We start from the raw sequence: 12,935 nt of genomic DNA, 5'->3' as shown, positions 1-12,935 counted from the left end.
AAAATCATAGATAATTGCTTCCACACCTCCGGTTACAAACTAGCTTTAGCAGGCCATAGACATTAATAAGGAAGAAATCACAATCAAGACTAAAGGAATGAATTTTACACAGCTGCCATGCTTGATGATTAATTAGTTCCTCCACCTTTAGAATAACAGGGTTCTAGAGAATACCAATCTCACTCACAAAACCATTCGCGCTTGAGAAAGCTCCTGCCCACGATCTCCAAAATCTCAACAAAACCCCAGCATCCTCTAAGATCATTTTAGTCTCTTGCAAACAAACCAAATTAGGTTTCATCTGATCAAGCCCATACTTGATCAAGCCCATGCTTGATCAGACGCCTCTTGTCAAGGGTATTACAACCCCTGACATTCCAACTTATGAGTTTCATTTTTCTTCAAGAAGGGCACCTTCGTTCCCTACTAAAAGTTTACATTGTCCCTTCGCATTACTTGCCATAGCAATTCTGATCTTGTTCGGCTTCCTCCCTTTGGATTTATTTTCTCCTATACAAGCTTTCAAATTTTGAGAATCTGTTTGGTTGATGGTGCGAAGGTTAGCAATATCTTCATCATCCATCAAGCCCCATTCATCCTCCTCATTAACTATCATTTCCCCATTATTATTGTTGGTCTGCCTATCCTATTCTGGTTAAGCACTATCATCCAGTTTCTGCTCCTTCTGAGTCACTTTCCTTCCAGCATCAAGAGAATCCATGACTTTCTCAACCTTGTTTAAGGCCTCTTCCACCAAGCTAGTTGCTTCAATTTGGCTCATGACATGATCCACTCCAATCGGCTTAGCCGTGTTTTCTAAACTCTAATTATCCCCATTAACCCTTCTGTCTTGGGCTAGCTTTGTAGAAGGTGAAGCCCCGATGTCCAAACCCTTCACCTGTTGTCCTCTATTCTCTTCTACCACAAATTTCACTATTGTAGCTTCTAACGAGGAATCCACTGACTTGCCCTTGGGACCAATCAAACACACCTCCTTCGAATGCCCATCTTTGTTGCATAGTTTGCATCGCTCTGTTTGATCTTCCACCTCAATCTATTGTGTCCAACATATTGCAATGGTATTTATCTCAATGCAATATGGGAAAGGGAAATGGGGCTTCCATCCAATGCATATTCTCGCATACATGCTGAAATATTTTTTCTCAATAGCCTCATCCAATTTAATATAGAACCCTAGTTTGTTCCCAATCGTCTGGAAGGTCTCTTCATTCCAATACTCCCACAAAAGGTTATAGAGGCACAACCAAATAGGAAATTCTTCAAGAGGGGCCTTAAGAAGGTTGAAGTTTGGTTCCCAATCTCTGACATACAAACCTCTTCCTCACATAAATAAAGGACCATTGTTGAAAACCCAACTCTTATTCTTACTATCCTTCGTGATTGCTAAAAAGAAACCATTAGGCATAGTCTTTAAATCCACCTTAAACGACCAATTCTCCTCACACCATCTCTTAACTTGACCAAAGGTAGGCCAATCCCCAATCCATTTCATGAAAAAACCCTTTTCCCTCAGAAAGGAGATAGAATCACTCTAGCTTTTATTATCCAAAAATAAAGACAACTTTTGAGCTTCCGACGGGGTCAATTTTACCTTATTCGAAGCCTCCACTCTTGGGATCTTCTTTGGTCTCCATTATTTCTTGTGCACCCTCTACCATTTTGACTTTGGACCTAGTTGGGTGTTGCTTCGATTGCTGAAAGTGACTTGATGGTCATCTGTGGATTTCCCAAAACCCTTATTCTATCAGCCATTCTCCCTCCTATTCAAACTCGGTGGATGTAGTGCCCCTATCTCTTTTGGTTTGTCAGACCCTGTGGTTTTGAGTTTTGTGTGGTTTTGACCCTTTTTGGTGTTGGTCAATTTTAGATTTGCTTATTAAGTTTGGCTAAGACTTATGGATTCTTGTGTGATATTCATACTTGTTGATAATGATGTACTTTATGTTATATGATTGTGAGTGATGATCTATATGCTGATGATGATGTGCTTATATGATGTTTTTCATGTTCAACTAGCTAGATTATTATGATTGATTATTCATCAGATTCTTTACGTTTATTGTTGCTTACTGTTAAGATGTACTCTATGCTATGTGGATTGTTATAACAATGATATTTCTCATACTGTTGATTATGATATTTTTAGTTGATGATATCTGAGCTTTGATAGTTGATGATCTTTGAGATGGATTTTATATGTACTATTGGGTTTTAATATTTATGCTTATAGATGATTATTGCTCTGATCTTACACTGCATTTTATTTTTGATGTGTTTGGGTGAAGGGGAAAAGCATTACACTACTCTCTATGGGAAAGCTACATTGCTTCCATTCCCTTTTCAAGATGTGATGTTATGTGGTTTATATGCACATGTTCGACGGTTTGATTATGCAGTTACAGGTACTGAGCACCAACTCCACCTGAATCTTCAGTTTTGAGCATGCTCTTCAACCCAATGGTAAAGTGGAAACTAGAGATATCAGTTAGACCCTAGACATTACCTTTTGTCAAGTATCCTTGTAGCTGTGGTTAGTCTTGTGATTGTCGGTTCCGTTTGTGTGTTCTCATGATATATTCTTGTAGTTTGTCGTCTTAGAGTTGGTTAATGTTTGATTAAATAATATTGCAAAAAAAATAAAAAATAAAAAATAATTTTATAATCAAATGGTACTTGAGTTTTCTTGATTAATTATTTAATTAATGAAATACAAATTGTGCTAGATTAAAATTAAATTAATTAAATTAAAGCATTTAATTGATATTTTGTGCTCTAAGGAATTTTTTTAAAAAAGAAAAGAATACTTGGTATATTTGGCCCTCATTAAATAATCCATTTTACCTTTTTAATAATTATAATAATAATATAATTTTCATGGACATTATATGGGCTTTATTTTGCATGTAGGGAGTTACATAGAAAATGAATGAATTTAATTATTGGAGCACATTAAGAGTTGCGTTTGGGGAGAAATTATTTCTCTCTGCTTTTTGGGTTTTTTGAAAAATAGCTCTTGTCGTGTAGAAATTCGGGAGGGGAAAGCTCTGGGCATGATAATTTTCTGGTTCTTGGGAAATAAGGGAGGTTGGATTGAAATTGGCTAAGAAATCAAAGATGGGGTTTTGTATGATTTTATCATAGCTTTTGAAATTTTGTGTCTCGCTCTTCAGATTCGACAGTCGAAGAACATTTGGTAAATTGTTGCTTTTGTTTCTACACATTTTCTTCCTAGACAACATTGTGAGGTAGGGATTTCAAATCCACACCTGGCATGTAAGAAACTCTCTTTGTTTCAATTGTCTATGTTGATTTGGAAAGGGAAATTTCTCTTGGAATGGGGGTTTTTACGGTTATTGCAATCTAGTTATGAATCTGGGATGAATGATTGTAAATTGTGATATTTGAATATGGTTTTTTTTTGGTTTTGGAAAATTATTTGTGAATCTGGGTAAAATTGGGTTTTTGATAGAAATTTACAATTTGTGGCCTTGAATGTAAAATTGTTGATTGTTCTAGTTTTAAAGAGATCAAAGGAAAATTTGGGGTTTGAATATTAAATTATTGACAATCATGCATTTGGATTCATGATGTTTTAAAAAAAATAAAATTTGAATTTCCTCTCTATCTCTATGGATTTTCCTATATGTCTGTGTTGATGTAATTTGTTTATACATTTTTTTTATATTTATTCATATATTTGTTTGATCAAAATATATCTATGTTGTATTGTTTTAAAAAAAAATTAGCTGTGCATTCTTTGTGTTGAATTATGGTGGGGCCTAGAGTTCACCCATGCAGTGGGGGGACTCAACCCACAGCCGTGGGCAAGCCCACGACTGTGGGGAGTCCTTCTCATAGGCCATGGGAAGAACCCATGGTGGGGAGGAGGCTTCCCACATCATACCCCCCCACCCTCCTCCTTTCCTGTTGTTGTACCACGATTGGGTCTACATTAGTAAAGTTTTGTTGAAATGCCAGTTCATTTTTTTAAATTTAATAATTATATATATATATATATATATAGATTTTGTAAATTTTGGGTTCTTCCATTCAATATAATGTTGTTTGTTTCTTATTAAGGAAAATGACAAAATGAAGTATGTTCTTTAAATTAATAGTATGATGTAAAGTTAGATCATTTCAGCAAATTAATTAAAGTAAAATAAGTTATAATGGTTCTTTTATAACTTTCAGATTAATGGAGTTAATGTAGTTTTAAACTACTTTGTTGTAATAGTGTTACTTCGGTCTTTTAGTAATTTGAATTGAATTATGTCATCCTTGACATATTGAGATCTTATTTTTACTATGGGACCTTTTCTGTCTTTGCGGGCTAATTGAATGGGTTGTTCTATGTTATTGGTTTCCAGAGGCTTTGGGAGGGAGTTATGGAATTCTTTATTGTCTATGTCTCTCTTCTCTTTGATGATTTTTGTTCAAGTCTTGTATGTATTTGGAAGCTAGATGGTGTTTCCTAGCCTATTTTGGATACTCCCTATATGTTATCTTATTCTAGCAAGTGAGCCAAGCCTTGCTATGGTATTTTGGTGTTCTACCATCTTGCGATTTCCAGTTTGATCTTTTTTAGGGCTGAGGTAAGTAGAGAAGGGCCTAGAATGGCTTCCACCAGCCTTGTCCTTTCAAAAGGTTGGTGTGGTCCACTAGTGTTTGTATGGGAGCCGGGGGTTGAGAGAGGTCACCAGGGTAACCCAGGATGGGGGTCGAGACCTATGAAGACCTACCAGGGTAACTCATGACAACCAAGTGATGAAACTCTTCCCAATTGCATAGCTAGTGGTTTCTTTGGTTTGTTCATTTGTATTTACTTGGGCCTCTGGAAGTTGGTTGTTGTACTTGTGAGTTTCTGTGATTATGTCTTGTGGATCACTTGTGATTGTAGCCTTGTGAGCCTCGTCTGAGTCCTTGTTTCATCTTGTTTCATCCCTTGTCTCTTGGGTTTGACTGATACCTCCTAGCATGGGGGGTGGACCTTATGGTACCACATGGTTGGGTGGAGTGCTATTCGCACCCATTGGGTTTTGGTTCGACTTGCAACCTGATCGAGATAGTTTGTGTGAAGACTAAAGCTCTATTTTATGTATCAGATTTATGTATTTATCCCATTATGGGACCCTTGGAGATTATATCATCATGGTTCCGTTGTAATGTATCTGATGATCTTATGTATATTCTCAAAGCAATGTAATATGTATCATGTACCTATGTATTGAACGATGTTGTAAAATGGTTAGCAGTTCCTTGTTGGGTTATTTGTATTATGTTCTACTTTGAGTTACATCGTTATGGGGCCTTGAGGATGATTGCTAGTTGTTAATTGTGCATCTTTATTTATCTTGTTGAATTTATCTCTTTGCATGGTTATAATGTAATCTATAAAAATAAAAATAAAATTAATCGCATTTTCTTGCTTTTATTGTTTTAGTCCTCTAGGCCTCAAAACAGGGTGTGACGGTGGAAAAAATCTATTATGATCCTCCTAAACCCATTTAGGCTTTGACCATGAGTGAGAAACAAGTTTCGCATAGTACCTAGGTTGATCATTGGGTCGAAAACCTTGAAACTCCTTGGGTTGTAGACGCTTCACTGACTAGGCAATATTATATCCCATGCATTCATATTGGGGGGTTTTATATCCCCAAAAATGGGTGCAATATACTGCCTATAGGTGAAAATAGAGTTTTTAAAAAATTTCGACTATGAAAAAATACAATATTTGGTGAAAATAGTGGGGATTTTAATTCGGGCTATGTATTGGGAGGGGGTGATAAAAGAGGAGTTTAGGGGAATATTTTCTGAAAATAGGGGGATTCTTTATTATGCCATGAATGCACATGCTATAACCTAGGTTCACTAAGTGAAGCCCCCATGGTTGTAGACCTAGCCTCCTTCTTGACACCATGAGGATGTCGATAAAAAAAATATTGCATTCCACTTTTGAAATATTCTTATCTATTTATTCTCTAATTATTTTGAATTAGTGTAATCTATTTTCAAAAGCAAATAAAATAATTGAATTTAGTTATTTAGTCAATTTATTATTATAGTATATATTTTTTAGTCTCTAAAAAAATTATTATAAATGCTAAAATATAATTATTATATATAAAATAACTTAAGTTTTAAAATTTTAAAATCTAATAAAATATGTAAGGACTTTCAAATTATTTAAATATTTAACTACCTAAATATACTTAATAAAAAATATAATTATGCATACATTAAAGCGATTTGCTTAAATATAGAAGAATAGAGACATGATAATAGATTTCTAATAATGTCTAAGAAAAACAATCAAGCAAACCATAAGGAAATTGTTTCTTTTACAAGAGATCATAAAGGTCAAATATTATGAATGCATAAAATACATAGTTGATGATAATCTTGATAGGAACTCTCAACATTTATCTCCCTCGAGAAAACTATAGACAAGAACATTATCAAAGTGTTTTTCCATCCAACTGCAAAGCACTATGCTTTCCTAAAATTCTTTCTAACATAAAAAATATATAACCCTGCATGAAGATGTCTAATAATCTAAAGCTCCAACAAGAGATATAAAATCTGGTGCAATGATATATCTACATTCTAAGATGTTAGTACAATGATATACCGGTATGGAAGAGAGTGTAGAGCATCTTTATTCAAATAGTAAGAATATACTAAGAGATCAACGAAGATTTGGACAAAACATCTTTTAAGCTACTATCACCAGATAAGTTTAATTAAAGGCTTACCATTTTTTTGCTCCATATTTGACATCCATCCGAAAACACATAAAACAAACAATAAATCCACAACATTCACTAAACACACATAAGCATCATTCCTTACTAATCTATCAACAAATTAGTAAAGAATGATGCTAACTATTACTATATTTAAGTTAAGTAGAGACTTACCCTTCTCTTTGCTCCATATTACATAAGCAAACAGAAACATCATTTCTTTCTAATATATCATTTCAAAGATTTTAGTTCCCTCTCAATCATATAATGCCTCATGAATAATTACACATCTCTTGAACACACCATGGACAAGAACATTGTTAGAGTGTTTTTCCACCCAATTGTAAAACATTATGCTTTTCTGAAATTCTTCTAACATGAAGAATACTCGATCCTACATGAGGATGTCTAGCAATCTGAAACTTGCACGAGTGATGAAATCTAGTGTAATATGTTATATCTACATTGTAAGATGCTAATATCATGATATGGAAGAGAGTTTAAAATATAACAATTCAAAAAGTAAGCTTATATTAAGAGATCAAATAGATTTTGGCCAAAGCATCTTTTTGGGATGACTATCTCCAAATAAGTTGAAGTAGAAGCTTACCCTTCTCTTTGCTCCATATTCAACACCCATCCAAAAACACATAAATCAAACAATAAATACACAAGATACACTAAGTATACAAAAGTTAAAAAAAAAATCATTCCTTACTAATGTGCTAGCAGATTAATAAGAAATGATGTTGACTATTAGCAAATAAGTTTAAGTAGAGACCCTTCTTTGCTCCATATTCAATACTCATCCAAAAATACATAAATCAAACAATAACTACATAAGATACATTAAGCTTACATAAGAAAACAAAATTATCATTTCAAAGATTTGAGTTCCTTTTCAAACTTATAATACATCATGAACAATTGCATATCCCTCGAGAACACCATGGGAAAAAAACATTGTCAACGTGTTTTTCAACACAGTCACAAAATATTATTCTTTCCTAAAATTATTTCTAACATGAAGATTACCTGACCTTGCATAAATATTTTTATCAATCTAAAGGTGGTAAGAGATGTAATTTATTGCAACATAATATGTCTATATTCTAAGATGTTAATATAATGATATCATGATATGGACGAGATTGTAGAACACAACGATTCAAATAACAAGCATATACTAAGAGATCAAATATGTTTTGGTGAATGCATCTTTTTGAACTAACTATCAATAGATAAGTTTAAGTAGACACTTACCCTTCTCTTTGTTCCATATTTGACACTCGTCTAAAAATACACAAATCAAACAATAAATACACAAGATGCACTAAGCACACATAAGCATACAAACATGACATTCCTTGTTAATCCATCATTTAAAAAAATTCAGTTCTCTTTCAACCATATAATGTGTCACAAACAAATACATATCCCTCAAGCACACCATGGGCAAGAACATTGTTAGAGTGTTTTTCCACCCAATTGTAAAACATTATGTTTTCTTAAAATTCTTTCAAACATAAAGAATACCCGACCCTACACAAAGATATTTGGAAATCTGAAACTAGCATAAGTAATGGAATCTGATGCAACATCATATATGTATAATCTAAGATGCTAATGTAATGATATTGTGGTATGAAATAGACTATAGAACATAAAGATGCAAATAGTAAGTATATACTAACAAATCGAATAAGCTTTGGCTAAAGCATCTTTTTCAACTAGTTATTAGCAAATAAGTTAAGTAAAGACTTACCCTTCTCTTGGCTCCATATTCAACACCTATCCAAAAATAAATAAATAAATCAAATAATAAATAAATGAGATACATTGAGCATACACAAGAAAATAGAAGCATTGTTCCTTACTAATCTATCATTTCATATATTTGAGTCCCCTCTCAATCATATAATGCATCATGAACAATTACATATCCCTCGAAAACACCATTGGCAAGAACATTGTCAAAGTGTTTTTCCATCCAACTGCAAATTATTATATTTTTCTAAAATCATTTTGAACATGAAGAATACTTGACCCTACATGAAGATGTCTAACAATCTAAAACTGACATGAGTAATAGAATCTAATTCAACATGATATACCTACATTTTAAGATTCTAGTAAAATGATATCATGATATGGAAGAGAATCTAAATTATATCAATTTAAATAGTAAGCATGTACTAAGAGATCAAATAAGTTTTGACCAAAACATGTTTTAGAGCTAACTATTAGTACATAAGTTTAAATAAATACTTACCTTGCTCTTTGCTTCATATTCGATACTCTTCCAAAATACACAAATCAAACAATAAATACACAAGATGCTAAGCATACATAAGCAAACATAAGTATCATTCCTTACAAGTCTATCAACAAATTAGTAAAAACTGATGTTGATTATCAATAGATAAGTTTAAGCAGAGGCTACCCTTCTCTTTTCTCCATATTCAACACCCATTCAACAATGCATAAATCAAATAATAAATACACAAGATGACTAAGCATACATAAGCAAACAAAAAAATCATTTCTTATTAATCTATCTTTTCAAAGATTTGAGTTCTCTTTAAATCATGGGTGAGTTCACAATAATGGTTCCCACTTTCACCCATGAAGGAAAAAAATGGTGTTGGGAATTTTTTTTTGAAGGTGTTCGTTCGAATGGGGGGTGTTCGAACGAACTACCCTTTGGGGTTCAAGTGAACCCCCCACTTCACTCGAACACCCCCCTTCAAGTGAACACCCTTTAACCATTTTTTTTTTGTCAATTTTTAGTTATTTTGAGGGGGGGTTCATTCAAACCCCCCTTTGTTCAAACCCCGTTTTGTTTGAAGGTATATAGGGGGCTTCGTTTGAACCCCCTTTTTTTACAATTCTTTGAAACTTTCTACAAATTTCTGCAAAATTTTGGCCTTCAAACCTTTAGTTGAAGGCTCAAATGGAACGATCTTGATAACCCAAAATGTAGGATGGTAGTCCTCGAAGCAAGCTTTCCAACGACTATATTTATATTACATTGTGAGTTTATTATGATCTTGTTTTTTAAATTTTACCAAATATAGGTTTTTCACTAAACATGAACTTCTTTGTTCAACACATTAGAAAAAATAGTAAACTAATTCAAAAAAATTATGAAAAATATCCATGCCCTAAATATTGATGTCTTCTTTCTAACAAAAAAAAATTGAATTTCGATATATATAGAACAAGTTATGTGTTCAAACGTACACCTATGTCTAAATTATAATTAGTCGAACTTCAAAACTTAATAAAATGAAAAATATTCAACATATCACTATCAAACCAACTGCATGCCCTGGATATTGATGTTACAAATCAAAATTTGAAAGAATTGAGTTTTTATCATTTATAGAAAAAAACGTTATGCATTTTGGGAGGCACGTCACTCTTAAAAAATGTTGTTTTCTATAAAAAACTACTTTTCGAGGGAGATGGAAAAATAAAAAAACAATTTTGTTTACAAAAAATTAAAAAAATGTATTTAGAATCTGCAAACAAGATGTTAGAAATCACTAATTTACATCATCTTCAAATTCTTAATGGTTTAAAACTTATAGGTGTCGGAAAGTGAAGATTATTTTAAAAATGTTCATCTCAGTGTCAAAGTTGGCAAAAAAGTGGGAACCAATTGTTGGAATCAATGAACACTGAGAGGTGGGGGGGGGGGGGGGTGGGGTGAATCAGTGTTGTGTAATTTGCAAACTTATTGACCTGATTCTTAAACCACCGGATGCATAAGAGTGAAAGTGAAATGTAGAAACATAAAGCAATTAATCACACAACCTTAACACCAATATTTTTATGTGGAAACCCGGAAAGGGAAAAACCACGGTGGGATTTCAACCCACAATATTATTATGCTATGGCCAAATGTATGATAATATTACATAAGGGGAATGCACTTGCATTTAGGCACACTACCTAGAGCTCACTGCTCAAATACAAAAGGGCTACAACCCAGAGGAAGGCTCACTCCCTTACAGGCTATTACAATTGATTATAATAATGAATGAACTGAATTATAGCATTTACACATGCCAAAATGCAGTTCCGGTTAGGCGTAGATTGTCTCCTGCAACTGATCTATCATTCTACTTTGTTTTCCTGCTCTTTCACACATCAGACCACCAAAACCTTCAATCACATTGACCAAACTTGCAAATTCTCTCTTACAGACTTCCCTCGCTCATAACATACATCAAAATACTCATCCATATGGATCTTATATATCCGCACCAACAAAAAGAATCATTTACCATGTCGGCTTCCAAAAACTGCATAACACACAACCACAAAAAGTGTATCACCAAGTCAGCTTAATCCATCCACAAATCCAAATGCGAACCTAAACAAGATAATAACAAGCTTCATATAAGTCTTGACCCAATCACCTCGAACATGAAACTGATCACCGAAATTAACCCAACAAATCCACAACACACATTACACCAAAGTAGCTCTTCTCTAACTAAATTACCAGATACCAAACCTCAAAACTTGCTCATGATCAACACCAAATATCGTGATCACAAAATAATCTGCCTCAAACCTTGAATCAACAACCTCTATCACTGCAACCAAAAAATCTCCAATCAAGATATGCACATTCCACCAGTTACTGTGTTCCACCTTCCAAACTTATGCCTTTTGAATAACGTGACTTCCGATAAACCAAACCTATGTACACTGCATGTGATTTCTGAATTGAGTTGCCATCAGTGACAACCATTAAGAATCAATCATGCATCGATCTTCACCAGGACAATATCTCTTGCCAACATGATTATTGTGAGTTCACCCTCTGAATATAATGCATCATGAACAATTACATATCCCTCGAACACACCATGAATAAGAACATTGTCAGAGTGTTTTTTCACCCAATTGCAAAACATTATACTTTCTTGAAATTCTTTTTAACAAGAAGAATACTCGATGCTACAAGAGGATGTTTATCAATTTGAAATTGATAGTAGTAATAAATTTTGATGCAACATGATATATCTACATTTTGTGATACTAATATAATAATAACGTGATATGGACGAGTGTAGAACATAACAATTCAAATAGTAAGCATATACTAAAAATCAAATATGATTTTGCCAAAACATTCTTTTGAGCTGACTATAAACTGATAATTTTATGTAGAGACTTGCCCTTCTCTTTACTCCATATTTGATACCTATCTACAAATACATGGATCAAATAATAAATACACAAGCTGCACTAAGCATACATAAGCATTTGTCATAACCCTTTTTTTAGACCTTGATAAAACCTATTATTATTATTAATTTTATGATTAATGTTAGTTAGGAATAATAAGTTGAATAAGGTTGAAAAATTAAATAAAAAAAAATGTTGACACACACATGAGATTATAAATTTCCAATTACTTCCATCATATGTAAAATTGGGAAAATTACATAATTAATCAACAAATTAATTGAACACATGAAGTAGGAAAATGAGAGAAAGCCAAGCCACACAACACAAGGGAAAAGAAAAGTTCAAATATAGCAATTCAAATTTGAGCAAATAATGGACAAGTATTAACCTCAGTATGACATGTCATAAGGGAATATGTTATAGAATATGACAAGAATAGTTTTACATAAAATTATATCTAAAATATTAATTACTTTTGAAGAGGAAATGGCTCACAAATTTTTATATAATGAATACTAGTTTTTTGAAAATAGGGGTTGTTGTTATGTGATAAGTTCAGTTTTTGGATTTCTTAAGAAAATATGGTGTTGAATTATGTTATTTGTATTGAAATTTTTTTTGTGAACATATTCCATAATATGAAGTAGAATTTTAGAAGCTCTCTGAGGGGACATGTAAGGACTTCGTAGGGTCATTACTTTGGACTCGGTTGTGAGGTGTATCATGAGGAGTTGTTTGGATTGCCGACCAAACCTAGTTCAATTGGACCTCAACTAGATCAACTTTTTAGGGTCTGATTCCTTCATCTAGGGCTTCAAAAAGAGTTTTTTTTCCTTTTTCTAAGATTTTTGAAAGTTGTTTATTTATTTATTTTTGAACTCGTAATCTTTAAGAAGTTAGAGAGTTGGCAATTTGTGCTGAAATAATGTTTTTTAGATTTCTAGTTCAGATTTCGTGATT

Source organism: Cryptomeria japonica, chromosome 7 (genome assembly GCF_030272615.1).
Source record: "Cryptomeria japonica chromosome 7, Sugi_1.0, whole genome shotgun sequence".
NCBI classification, from domain to species: domain Eukaryota; kingdom Viridiplantae; phylum Streptophyta; class Pinopsida; order Cupressales; family Cupressaceae; genus Cryptomeria; species Cryptomeria japonica.
This window is presented reverse-complemented; position numbering follows the sequence as displayed.